Here is a 15,856-nt window from a genome sequence, read left to right on the forward strand (position 1 = left end):
TTTCAGCCTTCAATTCAGCAAAAATGGAAAAATTTGAGAGTTACTGTTTAAGTGGTGCCAGAGGTAGCAAAAATAGATGCTCTCACATACTGGTATTGAGCATTTAACTGACCCAGCTCCTTTTGGAAAGTAAAGTTTTTAATGTGCATAGCCTTTGACTTCATAATTCCTTTTTTAGGAACCGGCCTACAGAAATGAAAGCATACATATCATACACATGGATTTTTGTTGCAGCAATGTTTACAACAGAATTTTTATAAATAAACACATGTCCACTAGTAAGGCACTGGTTGAAATGAGAGAGAGAGAAGAGGGACAGCTCAGAAAAGATGCACTGCAAAATGTGGAGACGTTATTTTTGGTAAGTGGAATGGAAACATCATTTTTAATTTCATATTATTGTTAATAGAAAGTGGTGACAATAGAAAGTGGTGACAATATGAGTAGTTTTAACTCTTTTTTGGTTTTCAATATAACACCCCCCGCAAAAAAAAACCCTACGTTATTAGCACCAGTTGAGACAATATCGTTTATCAAAGAGCTTGACATGAATCAAATTCCTTCTTCATAAACTCATTACAGGTACTTATGGGAAAGCGTCACGCTCGAGGGTAATTGTTACTCACTTTCACCTTGGTATTTGCACCCTTATTTAACTTCTATGCCCTCAAAGCCTCTGTGATGATAGTAAGATGAGCAGTTCCTCAAGGCACCCCTTACCTTGCACTGAGGTACCTTTCTGTACCACGGCTTCTTTCTGCTCAGGTCTCTGGGAACCCATTCCTGACAAAATTGTTGCCTCTCAAAACTGCGGGAGCTTCCGAGGATGGGGTGCTGCGTGGTGTTGCGAAACTGTAAATCCGTAAATCGTTGCTGGTTTCCTGGGACTCTCCCCGTGACACACTGCCGCCGATCCCCATGGACCAGTCAAATGAGGTTCTTACCAAGGTGTTGCAGAAATTGTTAAGAAGAATGTAAAACATAATCAGAAGCGTAGGAAGGGCTAGTGGCTGGCGTTAAGTTTAATGCTCTCCATTAGGCGCATGATAGCCTGCCTCCCGCTTCCCCTCTAAGTCCTGTAAATTTTCTGCAGGACAAGGTGGATATGTGGTTCCTCATCCTCCTTGAATGTGTACAGAGCCCTTGATCGTCCCATATGAGGCCAATCTAGCCCGACCCCCCAAGGACATGGATGAGGACCACAGTGTCAGTACAGAGAATTAAACACTGTACTGCAGGTTAAGCCGCTTCCTTAAGTCCCCTTACGTTCGCAAATGTTGACATTCCTACCGATATTTGATCTCTTCCTTCTTGCCATTCCTAGGTCAGTAAATCCTCAGATATTTCCCTTTTGCCTTATCATTAGTGTCATCATCTCATTGCCAGTCACCTCTGAGTTCCAAACCCCAGTCCGTTTATAGAATACCAGCCACTCGCAAAATCAGACATTTGTCTAATGCCATTCCAATTCTTTTCACAAGACTGCACAAGTTGCCTCCAACTCTTAAAGGCCGTGTAAGTCATTCCTTTGAATTTACTGGAGCACCTGCTGTGTTCCAGGTGCTGTCTCTGTCCAAGCTCTCGAGTCTTATAGGGCATTGGGGCGTTTGGGATGTGGAAGGAACTCAATTGCAAGCTGGTTCAGCCCCTTATGAAAAGCCTGAAGAAGCAGTTAGGTGGCCCTGACTTGCAGCATATTGTAAAGCTCATATCCAAGATCAGAGCGTAGTGGTCAGGGCTAGAACCACACTAAAATGTGGTTCTCCTGACTTGGTCTACACACATACTTTACTCCACCATGTAAATTCAGCTTCCTCTCTAGCCTTTTCTTGTATTTAAACATTTTTAGGTTTTCTCTGTCCTTTTGGTTCAGACTCACTTCCAGTATTTCCTTCCTTCCTATAAGCATTCCCCAATACCATTTTTTTCCCAGCAAAACTCTTCAGGGTCTTTATTCCTTTTATGATGATATGGCTGAGGGTGATGCTAAACAACAGAAAAAACTGTGATTTCTGGGGATGCCTTCCCCTTTGCACATCTGGAAAATAGCAAATTCCTGCTTATCCTTCAATACGCTACTCAAGTATTATGTCTCCTTTTAGCTTTCCCTGCCATACCTGTCATCCTTTGCTGGGCAGAGTTATTTTCCTTCATTTGTGCTACAGTTATTTTTAACATGTTGGTCTCTCCTGCTAGACTAAGAACTCTCTGAGCAAGTGACCACATCTCATTCCATTAGCACCCCTGGGACCCAGTACAGCGTTTGGCTTATGAAAAGCACTTGGTAAATGCTTGTAGAAAGAAAATAAAATCAATATCTACTATCTCTCCTAATGAACTTTTTATTTCCCCCAATATTTATTTCCTGTCTAATTTATAATATCTCTACAGCACTGAATAGTTTCTGCTTTTAAATGCTACATGCCATCTAAATGTGGTTGGTGTTAAAACACGTATAATTATGCAGTATCTTCAGAGAATGGGGTGTTTGACATAATAAAATTTTCAGAAGCTTCTTTTCAGCAATAGTATTTCCTTATTTTAATTAATTGTTGATAACCTTTGTAAAGAGCATTGTAGACTTCCCTGCTTCCTCAAACAGAGTACAATGATTATAATGTATTGTTTTCCTGATGACTTAGGCAACCTTCTGTGTGTCAGTTATTGTTCTCTGATATCACATAATGAAGCCCTTGAGGGCCATTGAAGCAAGTAGAGCTGTTGGCCTCCACACCAGAAGGCCTGCAGGTTTCTGTGTTTCAGTGCTTGAGTCTTGTTCTAGAGCTTTATGTTCCCTTATTCAAAGTTTAATTGTCACTCTGTTACATCGGAAAGTGAGACCAGGCCTCTCCTTATTCATATTGTGCTTTCAGTAAGTCATTGTTGACTTTGATGCACTGGCTAAAAAGCAAGGGCTTTCTGACAGCTTCTTGGCACTTGTTTCTGCTCTCTAAGTAAGAAGGGCATCACTTATGTGAGAACAGCCGGTCAGCAACAGAACAGGAAAAATGTAAGTATTGGGTGCAGGGCTCATGGGATGAGAAGAGTTGGGACATGAGAGAACAGAAACATTCTGTAGGATTCCAAGGGGGAAGAAAGACAGACCTGTCCCATGAACTGCCCAAATGTTTTCACTCACAAAATCTCTACCTCTCCCCCTCCAACATTTCCCAATTCTTGCACCGTGGCTGGCATCACTAAGTCATCTTGTCTTTCTTTCCTATTGGAGAAAGCCTTACAGTATTTTAAGCATTGGTCTCCAGAAAGCCACTATCAGTCAGTTAAAGATGGCGTTAGACTGTACACCTATTTGACCTTCCAGAAGAAGGAAGACAAACTTCACCTATAGAAGGGAAATTTTTCGTATAGTCAATCTAATAAATAGTTCTGCCTCAAAAAACAAAAGAACTACCATTTATTGGGTGTTTGCCATGTGCCAAGCAACGTCGCAACCATTTTATATCTCACTTAAAGTTCACAATCACTCTGTGACATAGGCAACATTATTTTCGTGCTTCACAAATGAGAAAACAAAGGCCCAAATAACTTCCAAAGGACACAGAGCTAGTAAGTATGGCACTGGGATTTGAACCTAGGGTCTGGATTACCTCAAAGTCCATGGCCTCAAACCCAATGCTATACCTCTTTTCAAGGGAGGTGCATTTCCCATCACTAAAGATGTTCAAACACAGACTGAACACCCACTTGGCAGGGATATTATAGAAGGGATTCAAGTATCATATGAAGCTAAACTAATGACCATATAAATCCCTTGCAGTTCTGACAGGCTTGTATTTCCATTTGTTCCTTGACAATTACTTATGTGAGACAAAGCCTCATGAATCCCAAATATCAGTAGACAATTTAAGAGGTATCTCTGTGTTTGTAGTTTGAAGACAATGCATAGGAGGACATTGTTAGTGATGTTTATCTAAGAGAAACCCATATTTATCGGATTCTTTTAACAAAAAAATATGATGAGCTAAAACAGGTCATTAACTGAGAGCTAGAGAGTTGAACATAATCTAAAGCTGGCTGGGTTGGGGTAGAACCACAGAAAGTTACGGCTGGGTTGCAAAAGACCTTGGAATCATTAAGTGGTTGTCCAGTGTCTGCTTCACTCCTTTATGAGACAAATACTCATTCAGTGCCATTATAACAGGGATCAATGTTGGACCCTGGGGGTGCAGTAGAGGTTCAGACAGACATGACCCTGCCTCAGAGAGCTGCAGTCTGCTGGAGGCTGCCCCTTCTGTAACAGGGCAGCTCCAGGTGTGAGCTCAGGTAAGTTATGAGCCCTGGCCTCCCCTTGGAGGATCTCCCCAAAATATATCTCTTCTACACGATCATATATCATCTGCTAAAAGTCATCTGTAATAGCTCCTTGAGGTCTTATTTTGGGGGGGCTGAGCCCTCCCAATATGTCCACCATCTCTCTCACGTGATACGGTTTCTAGACTGCCTGCCATCCAGAAGGCCCTGCCCTGGATCCACGTCAACAAATAGATTAAGGAGACCATATTCCAATTGTGTTCTGACCAATAAAGAGAATTGCTAGGCCTGCCTTTTCCTGAAGTCGTTTTCCTACTTTTTTTTTTTTTATGACCCAAGAAGAGAACAAAAAACAAAAACAAAAAACAAAACAAAAAAACCACAAAACAACAAAAAAACAAAACAAAACAAAAAAAACAACAACAAAACAAAACAAAAAAAGAAGAGAACAAGCAGGGTAGCAGATAACATTCCTAGTAATAAAAACTACCACCATTAAGCACCTACCATGTGCGAGGCCCTCTGTCAAGAACTTTCCTGGCCTTAACTCCCTCATTCTCAATTATATTTCCACTTTCAATATGAGAAAAGTAGTTATATAGCTAGTAAGTACTGAAACTGGGATTCAGAACTTAAAAACTTAAAGGTTTGCTATCTCCCGAGGTCAAGGTCTGCTCTGCGTCAAGTGCCGTCAATCAGAGATCATACCTTCTCTGTCCTGACACTTGGAAAAAGAAAAACATCCATGATATTCATTAAGGGGGAAGTGCCTCAAACTCCCTGCAAAGCATTCTCCCCCTTCCCAAACCTCCATTTACTTAAGCAGCAAATGGGGTTTCTTCTCTTACTTATTTGCCTCACAAATATTTACTGAGTAAATACTATGGAACAGGTACCATTCTAGGTTCTGGGGATCAAGGGATTAACAGAACAGCCTAGGTTTCTACTCTCAAGTACCTACAGAGATAAATAATAAATAAATAAACATCTAGTAATGCTTTTGGGAAGTGATACATGCTCTAGAGAAGAGTAAAGCAGAGTAAGGAGAAAGAGGACAGGGGTTGGTATTTGCGATGTACCCAGGATTTTGTTATTATTCAAGTATGGTGAGGCCAACAAATCAGGATATGGTTGTCATTGAAAAGGTAGTTTGCCACTCACAGTTTCCAAGAGGAAGGGGCACACCACACCATGGAAGGCCACGCAGAGAAGCTCCAGCCTCAGTCAGGAGGCAGACGCAGCAAGGGGAAAGAGTGGCAAAAGACTTCTTTGTGATTTTAGCGGGAAGGAATGTGTGAGGCAGGATAAGCAACTGAGCAGTTTTGGGGTTGCATAGTTTGAATAATTTTGGTGGGCTCTGGCCTATAGGGGTGCTCTACTACCTGGCCCTGGGTGACTTAGGGCAGGGGATAGTGTCTGAGAGGATAGGAACTTGACAAAAGGAGGTGGGTGGGGATCTGACTCGGGTTGGTTGGCCTGCATATCAAAGGCATTTTAAAATATAGAAAATAAAAGGCATGATTAATACAATTAGGGAAAGGCAATTTCCTTTCCTCTGTCGACTGCCCAGGGAAGAGGTAGGAATTGAGCAAAGGCATGTAGGAGGTGAACTCTGGGGAGGTGCCGTAGACAAAGAGAAGAGCCAACACCAAAGGCTACAGGGAACAAGTCTGGAGGACCAGTGTTGGGGGAGGGGAGTGTGTGAGGGGGAGGGGAGTGTGTGAGGGGGAGGGGAGTGTGTGAGGGGGAGGGGAGTGTGTGAGGGAGAGGATGAAGGAGTCGGACCACTCAGAGCTCTGACCGTCACGCGAGAGAGTGTGACCTGTCTTCTGAATGTGGAGGGAAGCCATTGGAGGGGATTTTGGGTTTGCTGGTTTGCATGTTGATGTCTCGTTATAAAAAATTTCAAACATTTACAAAACTAGAGAAAAGAGCCTAAAAAATCCCCATATTCTCATTACCCAGCTGTAACAATCGTGAACTCAGATGGCCTAATTCCATATAAACCTACGTCCCAAGCCCCGATATTATACAAAAAGAAATCCTAGGTATCATGTCATTTTATATATAAATGTTTCAGCATATATCTCTAAAAGATAGCTCTTTTTTTAAAAAAACAAAGCATGATCATAATACCATAATCATACCTAAAACATAAAAATAATTCCTTAATATCATCAAATATTCATCAAGTTTCTCCCTCCACGATTTTCATTTAAGTAAGATCCATATAAAGTCCATATATCTGTCTCATAAGACTCTTAATCTCTAGGGTCCTTCACCCCCACTCCCTCCACCAGTGCAGAGGGTGAGCAAACATCCCAGTTTGCGTAGGACTGAGGGGGTTTCCAGGATGCTAGACTTTGAGTACTAAAACCAGGAAAGTCCTGGACAAACAGGTGCAAGTTTGTCCCCCTCTTTCTTCCACCCTTGCTTATTTATTTACTGAAGTAGCCACGTTATTTGTCCTGTAGCATTTCCCATTGTCTGCTAAACGCTTTCTCGTTGTGTCATGTAACGTGTACCTCTATCCCTTGTATTTCTTATAAATTGGCAGTGAGCTCTAGAAGCTAAATTTGATTCAGGTTTAATATTTTGGCAGGAAAACTTCATAGGTGGTAGTATGTACATCCACACATGATGTAAGGTTGTCTCTTTTTTGTCTGATCTTAGCAGCCATTGATGATTGTTACCTAGACATGTTTTTTCACAAGAGAGTTTTTAAGTGGTACTTTTCTAATGCTATCATTGCTTCTTTATTTAGTAGCAGAAATACTTTTATAAAGAGAAACTTTCTCATCCATACTTGGTTATCCTGAGGTACAGTCAGTAGAGGGTTCTGAGAGGGGAATGTTTTCCTAAACATCACTCTGGCTGCTGTGTGATAGCAGACTGTCAGGGATTAAAAATAGAATTGAGGGCTTCCCTAGTGGCGCAGTGGTTGAGAGTCCGCCTGCCGATGCAGGGGACACGGGTTCGTGCCCTGGTTCGGGAGGATCCCACATGCCGCGGAGCGGCTGGGCCCGTGAGCCATGGCCGCTGAGCCTGCGCGTCCGGAGCCTGTGCTCCGCAATGGGAGAGGCCACAACAGTGATAGGCCCGCGTACCGCAAAAAAAAAAAAAAAAAAATGAGAAAACTCTTAGGAGGTTAACCCAGTGTTCTAGGAAAGAGACGATAATGGTTTGAACTTGGGCAGAACTAGTGGAGATGAGAAAAAGTGGTCAGATTCGGGATGGAGAGCCAATGCTGATGGGTTGGATGTAAAGTGTGAAGGAAGATTGAAGAGACAAGAAAGACCTCAAGGTTCTGAGAAACTGAGTGGGTGATGGTGACATTTACTGAGATGGGGAGAACTTGAGGAGAAACAAAGCTCATCTAAAGGTGCCTCTTTTTGTTTGCCGTCACGTGACCTTTTGAATTTTATAATCTCTGGTGCATTAAACCAAATGTGAGGTGTAGGCCAGCAGATATCACTGGGGGAAAGAAGAAAAACACAGTTTTCCATGCTTCTCAGTAGGAATATGTGATACACTCTGTCAATATTGGTGTGGGGAGTGAGTGAGGGATGTGGGTGAGTGCATTCATAGATTTATTTGTAAACTTATTTACATTAAATGAGCTTACGAGTACCCACCATGGGTAGGAGACCATCTTGGGGAGAGAAAGTGGTACTGAGCTATGTAAAATGTCACAAGACAGAGATAAAGGTAGCTCAGAGGTGGACAACATTTTACCCTTAAGGAAGCCCTTTCACATCATCTCCTGACTCCTGCAGCAACCTCATGAGTTAGGCAGGGCAGGTAGTATTCACCCCGTTCTAGAAATGAGGAAGCTGAAGTTTGGAGAAGATAAGTGATTTTCCCGCAGTCCCACTGCTTGTAAACCACAGAGTGAACGAAGCTTCACATCCACGTCTTTTGACTTCGGGGCCTTTGAGTATTTGGGAGCTTCTTGCTTAACCAAAAGCAAGTGGCGGACATCAGGCTTCAGTGGGCTAGATACTTCAGGCATTAGTCTTTCCCAGTGGCCCGTCTTCAAAAGCCGTGGTATGAATGACTGTTCTCACCCACCAGTGTCGTAGACCAGAAGTGGACGCTCCTTCCCGACACTCTGATCCAAGCCCCCAGCCCAGTTGCTCATCTTCACTGGGAACGTCTTCCCTGGAAGGTCAACGTCTATCAGAAACAGATGTTTTGGTTTTCTTTTATAATGTACCATTTATTTCCCTCTAATTTTGAAAAGTATTACAAATTTGTTGTTTTTAAAAATGGAAAACGCTCCCTCAGTTCAAAGATAAACATGGTTAACACTGTGCGATAAGTCATCTGGAACTATATAATACAAATGTTTCCATAACTAACTCTACATACATGGGGATCAATAATGCTCTTCTGTCTTATAGCCTGCTTTTTTCACTTCCTATATCAGGAGCGTGTTCCCAACCATTATATATTTATCAAAATATTATGTTTGCTTCTTCAGAGTAAGTTTAGCCTGCCATATGGAAGCAACATTGTATAGTCAGCCATTCCCTTTTTGATGGCACTAGCCAGTTTCACTTGTTTTCTTTTCCTCTTAACTTTGCTCCTAAAGGAACAGGTTCACATGCACCCCAATATTTGTCATACACTTGACTTGTTTCCCTATCCCTAATTCCATACATCTGAGCAGTCCCTTAGTCTTGCTGCCTTAACTCCTTCCTTCTTGCCCTCTGTCTTCTCCCCCTCCAGGTCAGGCCCTCCCACCTCTCCCCACTGTTTAGTGCACTCAACTAATTTATTCCAGGTAAGTAAGGTTCCTTGTGTGCTTGATCTCAAACCTGTCCTGCATTGCTTCAGAGTCTCATTTCTTGAGATTGACTTCATCTGATCATCCACTTGTGATCATTTACTGATTGTCTACATGCTATGCATTTTACATATGTGACCTCATTTGACCTTCCCACAAACTGGCCATGGTAGACAGTCGGTATTTTGCCTCCTACTAGCATTCATTCTTCTTTCATCTCATAACCTTACTCCAGTTATTCTTTGTAGAGCCACCCACCCCTTACACCAAGACCAAGTGATTTGGGTGGAGTAAGGGCTGCTAATAGCACATAGCAGTGAATGGGCATCTCACCAAGACTGAAGCCATCTCACATTGCCCAAGACACAGCAGTTGCTTCAGAGATGAGCACATGACCAAATGAGCCAATGAGAGGCAAAGAAAAACGTAGCTGGGCTGCTAAGATAGATGTACATTCTCTTCCCCAGGAAATGTACTGCCAGAACCACTACAACCATTTGCCCACCTGAGCCTCCCAATGATGCCAACGAAGAGGAAGGCAGAGCTAAGAGAGGGGAGACATGCATCGTGACGTTGGAGAAGCTGCAGACACACCTGGGCTTGAAGCCACTGATCTGGACTTGTCACTCACATGAGCAAATCAACTCCTTTTTTTTACAAACTAGAAGAGTCTTAATCCATATGCCTATTAAGGAGGTATTATTGGAAATAATTACTGTAACTTAAGACTCCATAATATTACTTTAGGCAAATTATAGCTAATAAACAGCACAGCTAAGATTAGAATTTGGGATTTCCTAACTCTATACTTTGCTGTTCTCAGTAGTCATGAGATTAAAACCTGTTAACAATGTGGATAAGGGAAAATACACACCAACACACGCATGCACAAGTCTCTAAACCTTACCATGAGATTTTAAGTGATCTCTGTGAGTCTTTCTGCTTCTCTCTCCAATCAAGGTATACTATTACACTAGAGAACTCTGAAGGTCTGCTTCACACGATACAGAAGAATATTCCTGAAAATGTGAGTACTTATTTACTTTTTATTAGTCAGACTTTATTGTATAGATATATTCTTTATTCAAAGGAATTTTATGGTGCTCCTTCTTCAAAGTGAAGAATCTTAATGTCAAAAGTAAATTAGTGCCATAATTTAAATCTGGGCATCGATCAATCAGGATTGCCTAAAAATAAATCTGGTTTATAGTCTAAAGAGAAAGGGAAGGCTGACAACATGCAGATCATATTTAAAAACAAAACAACAGCATTTTTTTACTCTCTGTTTCAGGTGTTTGGACAAATAGATCATTCAAAATATGCAAAATGCCTCCAAAGGTCTCACAGGGTAGAGATCCTCAACTGTTTAAGAAAAACTTGATAAAATCTTCTATGGGGACAATTGACTTATCTTGCAGGTATTCACTTAAAAAAATTTTTTTTTGACCACCTACTAAATTCTAAGGACTCAGGTTCTTGGGGAATGATATAAAGCAACAACGAGAGAGCCAGCTCTCAGGGAGCTTGTGGTGTAAAAAATGCCTTCTGTGTGTGGTGCTGGAAACAGAGTATACAGAGATAAATAAAACTGTAATCACCCCTGCCCTCACGGGGCTTGACCAAGTACAGTACCTCTAAACTGTTTCTGTTGTTTCACTCCATTATTAGAAGAACTTGATGCGTCCCTAATAAATGTATATTTACTTGTTTGTAAATTTTATACTTGCTGCACTTTCAAATATGTGTAGTTGAAAGTACACACAGACACACACACACACATATACAACCAGAAAGCAAAAAGAATGAGACCAAAATTTAATATAAAGAGTTCTAATATTTCCTTCCCACATCCCTCTTTGGAGACCACTAGTCCAGTGGGCTGGGTTTCCATTGTCCACGTACTGCCCTAACTTGAGTTCCAGCTCCCTTTAGGCACTGTCAAGATTTGACCTTCCCTCTGGAGCTAGGGCTGGGTGGAATATTTCTTATTCCTGTTAGGGAGCCACCAATCAATGCCTGGCCACCATCACAGATCCTGTCTGGGATTTGCAGACTCCTACAAACCACTTGTGAAATCAGTGCAACAGGATCAAATCAGTCATGTGACTGACTGAGTTTTCACTTTTCAACCATTTGCTTTGGCATTGGGTAGACACACTGCTTGAGTGAATATTCCTCATGAAATGTCTCACTCACATACCAAAAATAGCTGCTTATTGACCAGTGCCAGAAAACTCAAGGACCAAGAAAAATCTCAGTGCCTTCTCTCCAGAAATTCATTACCTGGACAAGGCTGGCTGCACACTCCAACCAGGCCTTCAATTATGAAGCATCAGTATATCTTGTCACCCTCTATTTCCAAGGCTAAATTGTACAGCCCATGAACTCCAAGAAAACGGTGTTTCCTCACACCAGTTTCTACTCATACGCCTGCAAATTAATTCAGCCAGCATTTATTGAGTGCCTACCTTGAACAAGACACAACAAATAGGAACTTATTTTTGCCCAGTGACCTAAGCCAACAGAGATATGTGGGTTAAGAGAGTTATATACAGAGTTATATACAGAGCCCCTAACTTTAAGAAAAGTATTTCCCAGAAAATGATTGCTAAGTGGTGTTTGCGTGTCCATCCCCTGGCATCATTGTGCACATGCATTAGCGACCAACAGCATGCTTCATTCCCGCACATGCTAATGAAAAATGATTGCTTGTCTTTCTGAAACCAAACCAATTATTCTTGTTTTTGTTGAATGGAAATTTAGCTTGTGTTTAGTGACAGAATAACTAAATCAGTCTTATTTGGAACCCAAGCGTCAATGCAGATCCTGTCGCTTTGCTGACAGGAAATGTAACCCAGATAGCTTATTTGATAAAACAGGGCTATTTTGGCTTTGAAACAAAAAACTCCACCCTTGCGACTTCAGAGCAAATGAACCATGCGTCCCCACCTCCATCTCTTTCTTTCCCCAGCGTCTGCCCTAACGCAGCCCATCACGAGGCAACATTTTACACAACCAGCAGTATCAGCTCTGAGCTGGTATACACACGCCTACCTGATTGCATATCTCCATTTCAGAACTGCTGCCTAATCACATTTTTTCAGGCTGTGTGAACAAAATAATGTTTCTTTAATTACGTGAACTCTTTATTTTTGATATTTTAATGACGTTTTAGAAGATAGAACAGCCGCTTCTCTTAGATTGGGTGGTATTAATCAGGTGTGACAGCTAGTTATTTGATACATTTTTAAATCCCACTTGTATTTTCACAAGAGTAATCTGGGACCTGATTCCTCAGTCCTGGGTCTGTAATGTCACTTGTGTTTTTGCCCATAATGAGCAAAATAATTGAACCAAATTAGCAGTATCTATAATTCAGTGCTAGCTCAGAGGTCTTTTTTTTTTTTTTTAATGAAATTAAAAAGCATTCTCCCCTCAGGAGAAATGTTAATAAATAAAGGTCTGTAGGATCTACATTCTTTACTGAGTGTTGGTCCAACATACGTTTTTCCCCCGGGAGCTGCACCCAGCCACCGAGCTATAAACACGGCTGGCCCATTTCTTCACTGAGTGTGTGTCTTGTGCTGGGGAGTTGCTCTGACACACGTGCAGACTCTTTCACCTGGGTCATGATGCTGGGGACCATTTAGTGCATCTTAGATGCTGTTTGGGTATCACAGAGTATTAGCATCGGGTACGACCTGGGCTTGTGCTTTAATTGTTAATTTGTTTGTCTCTCTGGTGGACCGAACAGAGGGGCCCCAGAGGGCAGGCCTGAGCTGCCTAGACCTCATCGGACTGTGTAGCCTCAGCATCCAGCACTGTATTGGAGGCACTTGACCAGAAGCCATACCGTTCAGAAGCGTTTCTGTGAAATGCAGAATATAAATATTGCTCCGTCCTTTCATTTTACAGAGAAAGATGATGAGGCCCAGAGTAGACTTGATCAAAGTCACAAGGCAAATATACCTGAATTCCATTCTCAATTCCCAGGCCCGTGTTCCATTTACTACATAGTGGCCTTTACCTATAAAGCTGAATGTCCGAATGTTCAGTCAATAATAAGAACTACAGAGCAGCGTTTCTCAAACTTGCACGTGCATATGAGTCACACAGGGAGCTCATTAAAATGCAGATTCGGATTCAGTAGCTTTAGCGGCGGGGCGGCGGTGGGGGTGGGGGTGGGGGGGGGTGCGGTGGCAAGACACTGCCTGTCTCACAGCTCCAGGTGATGCTGGACTCTGGTCTGTGGACCACATTTGAATAGTGAGGCCGTAGCACAAAGTGAGTGATCCTGCTGGCCCTGGGGTCAGACTGCCAGGGTTCAAATCCTGACTCTGCTGCTTTCTGTATGTCCCTCTCCGCCAGGCACAACACTGCTACTATCTGCCAGCTTCTATACTGTGAAGTCTGCAGGGACCAGATGAGCAAAGCAGACTGTAGGGCGTGCAGTCCGTTGAGGAAAACCAGAAAATACCTGTTCTTTCTAAGGTAGTGGCTGCTGTTCACCTCGATTTCATTGTTACCTCGTGGAAACAAGGGTCCTTTGCTGCCAGATCTTCTGAATTTTCATAGAAATCTTTGCATCATGAATTTCATATTTGGGGAAGGAAATGATGAACATAGATGATAGATAGATACATAGATAGATATTTTGGTGATACCTCAAAATTTTTTTCAGTTGGCAACGACTTAAAACATTTTTGAACACCTTGCAAGGTGTTCCACCCATGGGCTACATCCTGCCCCTAGTTTGCTACTTCTTTACGAACAAGTTCTCATTTAATCTTTAAAACAACCCCATGAGGTAAATGAGTATTATCATGATTACCATTTACCATAGAGGATACAGGCTTAGAACCACTAAGTAAATCACACCCAGCATGTAGGTTTAGGCAGAGGTCAGGACTCAAGCCAGGAATGACTGATTCCAAAGCCCCCTCGCTACACAGCCATGGCGACTGTCACCAAGTCCTGCCCAAACCTCCCCAGTCTCTTAAATGTCCCCTGGTCCATGGCTGATGTGCTGTGTTCCAGCAAAAGGGAGAAGACGCCTATAAGCATTAAAAGGAGTTTCCCTCTAGGCCAGTCCAGTTCGCCCAAAAGACCAAACTCGCAACATGACCTCCTGAGCACTGTGCTGTATCATTCCCACCACGAGCTCTTCCCTCACACTGTCTGGAGGTAATGGGATGAAGTAACTGAAGCACCACCTTGAATCTTGGCACTGCAAGCCACTTAACGTCTAAATGTCAATTTGCCATATGCCTACCTCACTGGGCCAGTGTGAGAGCTAAATAGAGCCGTGTTCATAAAACATCTAACCCAGGCCTCCAAGTGGTGCTCCGTAAATCCCCACATGTGTATAGACTCCCTGTAGCCTTCAGGGCGTCGCCCCCAGGACCTGAACGTGGAATCCAAATGATCCGTGTGTGTCAGGAGATCTGACTCACAAGGTACCTTTCTTGGTAGCTAATGGAGATGAAGTCTCAGGCCACTGGGGCAGTGCCTGATGCCCACGGGTACTCCCTCCTGGTCCCCTCTTGCACCTTCTCTCCCTCCACCACCAGCACCTCCATTCTACCACCAAAGGTGATGCACTACAGGTGGAAAAGCCTAGACCTTGGAGACAAGAGCAGCCTGGTTTGGGACCTGGTGTGCCCCGACTCTGCCGCCTCAGTTATATCACATAACCTATTGGAAGTTCAGTATCTCTAACTGAGAATGAGAATCATAAGCCCCATCTCCTAAATGTTCTTTTTGTTTTTTCAGAAAATAAATAAGATGATGCATGTAACGTACCTGATACAGACTACTCACTTTGCAGATTTAAGTTCCTTAACTCTCCCCTTTTATTCCTGTATCACCTCTGGCCAACCTGGCCCCAGGCCACTGGGTGAAGAGTGAGCAGATCATGCCAAACCTATAAACACTCCTTTTCTAAGCTTTGGAAAAAGAGGTAGCACGTTGTGAAGAAGGCAGAATTATACCACATTCAGCCCTGGACTGGGAATTGAAAACTCAGATATTTATAAACAATCCATGGAAGTGCAAACTATCGTTAACCCCACTTTAAGGATGGGGAAACTGAGGTTTCGAGAGGTTAAATCACTTTCTCAAAATCACTCTGCTCTCAACGAGGACTCAGAGAGTCTCCTTCCTCAGTGGATACACACCGCAGCAAATCATTTTACTACCTAAGGTCTCGGTTTCTTCATCCATCAAATAAAGATATTAGAAATATCCAGCTGTGTAAGAAATTCATATTTTTGTCCTGGCCCTCAAGGGTATCTCCCATCATATTTTTCACGGAGACTAGACCAGGATGCCGCACCGGTAAAAAGAGCCTGAGGGCAATGGCTTGCTCTCAAGCCCTCTGTTTTCAAGGCATCGTGTGCAAGACAGGTAATGTTAAGTCGTCTGACCCAGTCTCCTTTCGAGCCGGCCTGTGTGGACAGTTGGGTAGTCACCCTCTTGGATCGAAACTATTTTCAGTGGCTCAGATTTCTAGGATGGAAAGGATCCTTTTCATAAAGATCCAGTTCAGCTGTGATCATTAAGCCGTTCCCTACTTCCCTGTCAGTTTTCACCAAAGCGGGGAAACTGAGCCAGTACGTGCCCACCAGCTCAGGGGGTGGGTGCTGTGGACCGAGGCAGGGGAGAGGCAGGGGAGACAGCCGTCTCCTCCAAGCTGCGTGAGGACACCCCGCTAGGACCGAAACCCAGGGCGAAAAGAGGTTCCTTAAATCAAATGCTGCTCCCCTCTCTCCCCCTCTCCATTCCCGGGCACATAAA

At 43.0% G+C, this 15,856-nt stretch overlaps 1 long non-coding RNA gene across 1 annotated transcript; it reads left to right on the forward strand.

Annotated features, from left to right (window-relative positions):
• Positions 1-200: 200 nt before the first annotated feature.
• LOC125961074 (uncharacterized) lies at positions 201-10,649 on the forward strand. Its single transcript, XR_007471401.1, has 3 exons — positions 201-361; positions 9,529-10,088; positions 10,353-10,649. It is a non-coding gene; the product is annotated as an uncharacterized LOC125961074 (long non-coding RNA).
• The last annotated feature ends 5,207 nt before the right edge of the window (positions 10,650-15,856 follow it).

Source organism: Orcinus orca, chromosome 14 (assembly GCF_937001465.1).
Source record: "Orcinus orca chromosome 14, mOrcOrc1.1, whole genome shotgun sequence".
NCBI classification, from domain to species: Eukaryota; Metazoa; Chordata; class Mammalia; order Artiodactyla; family Delphinidae; genus Orcinus; species Orcinus orca.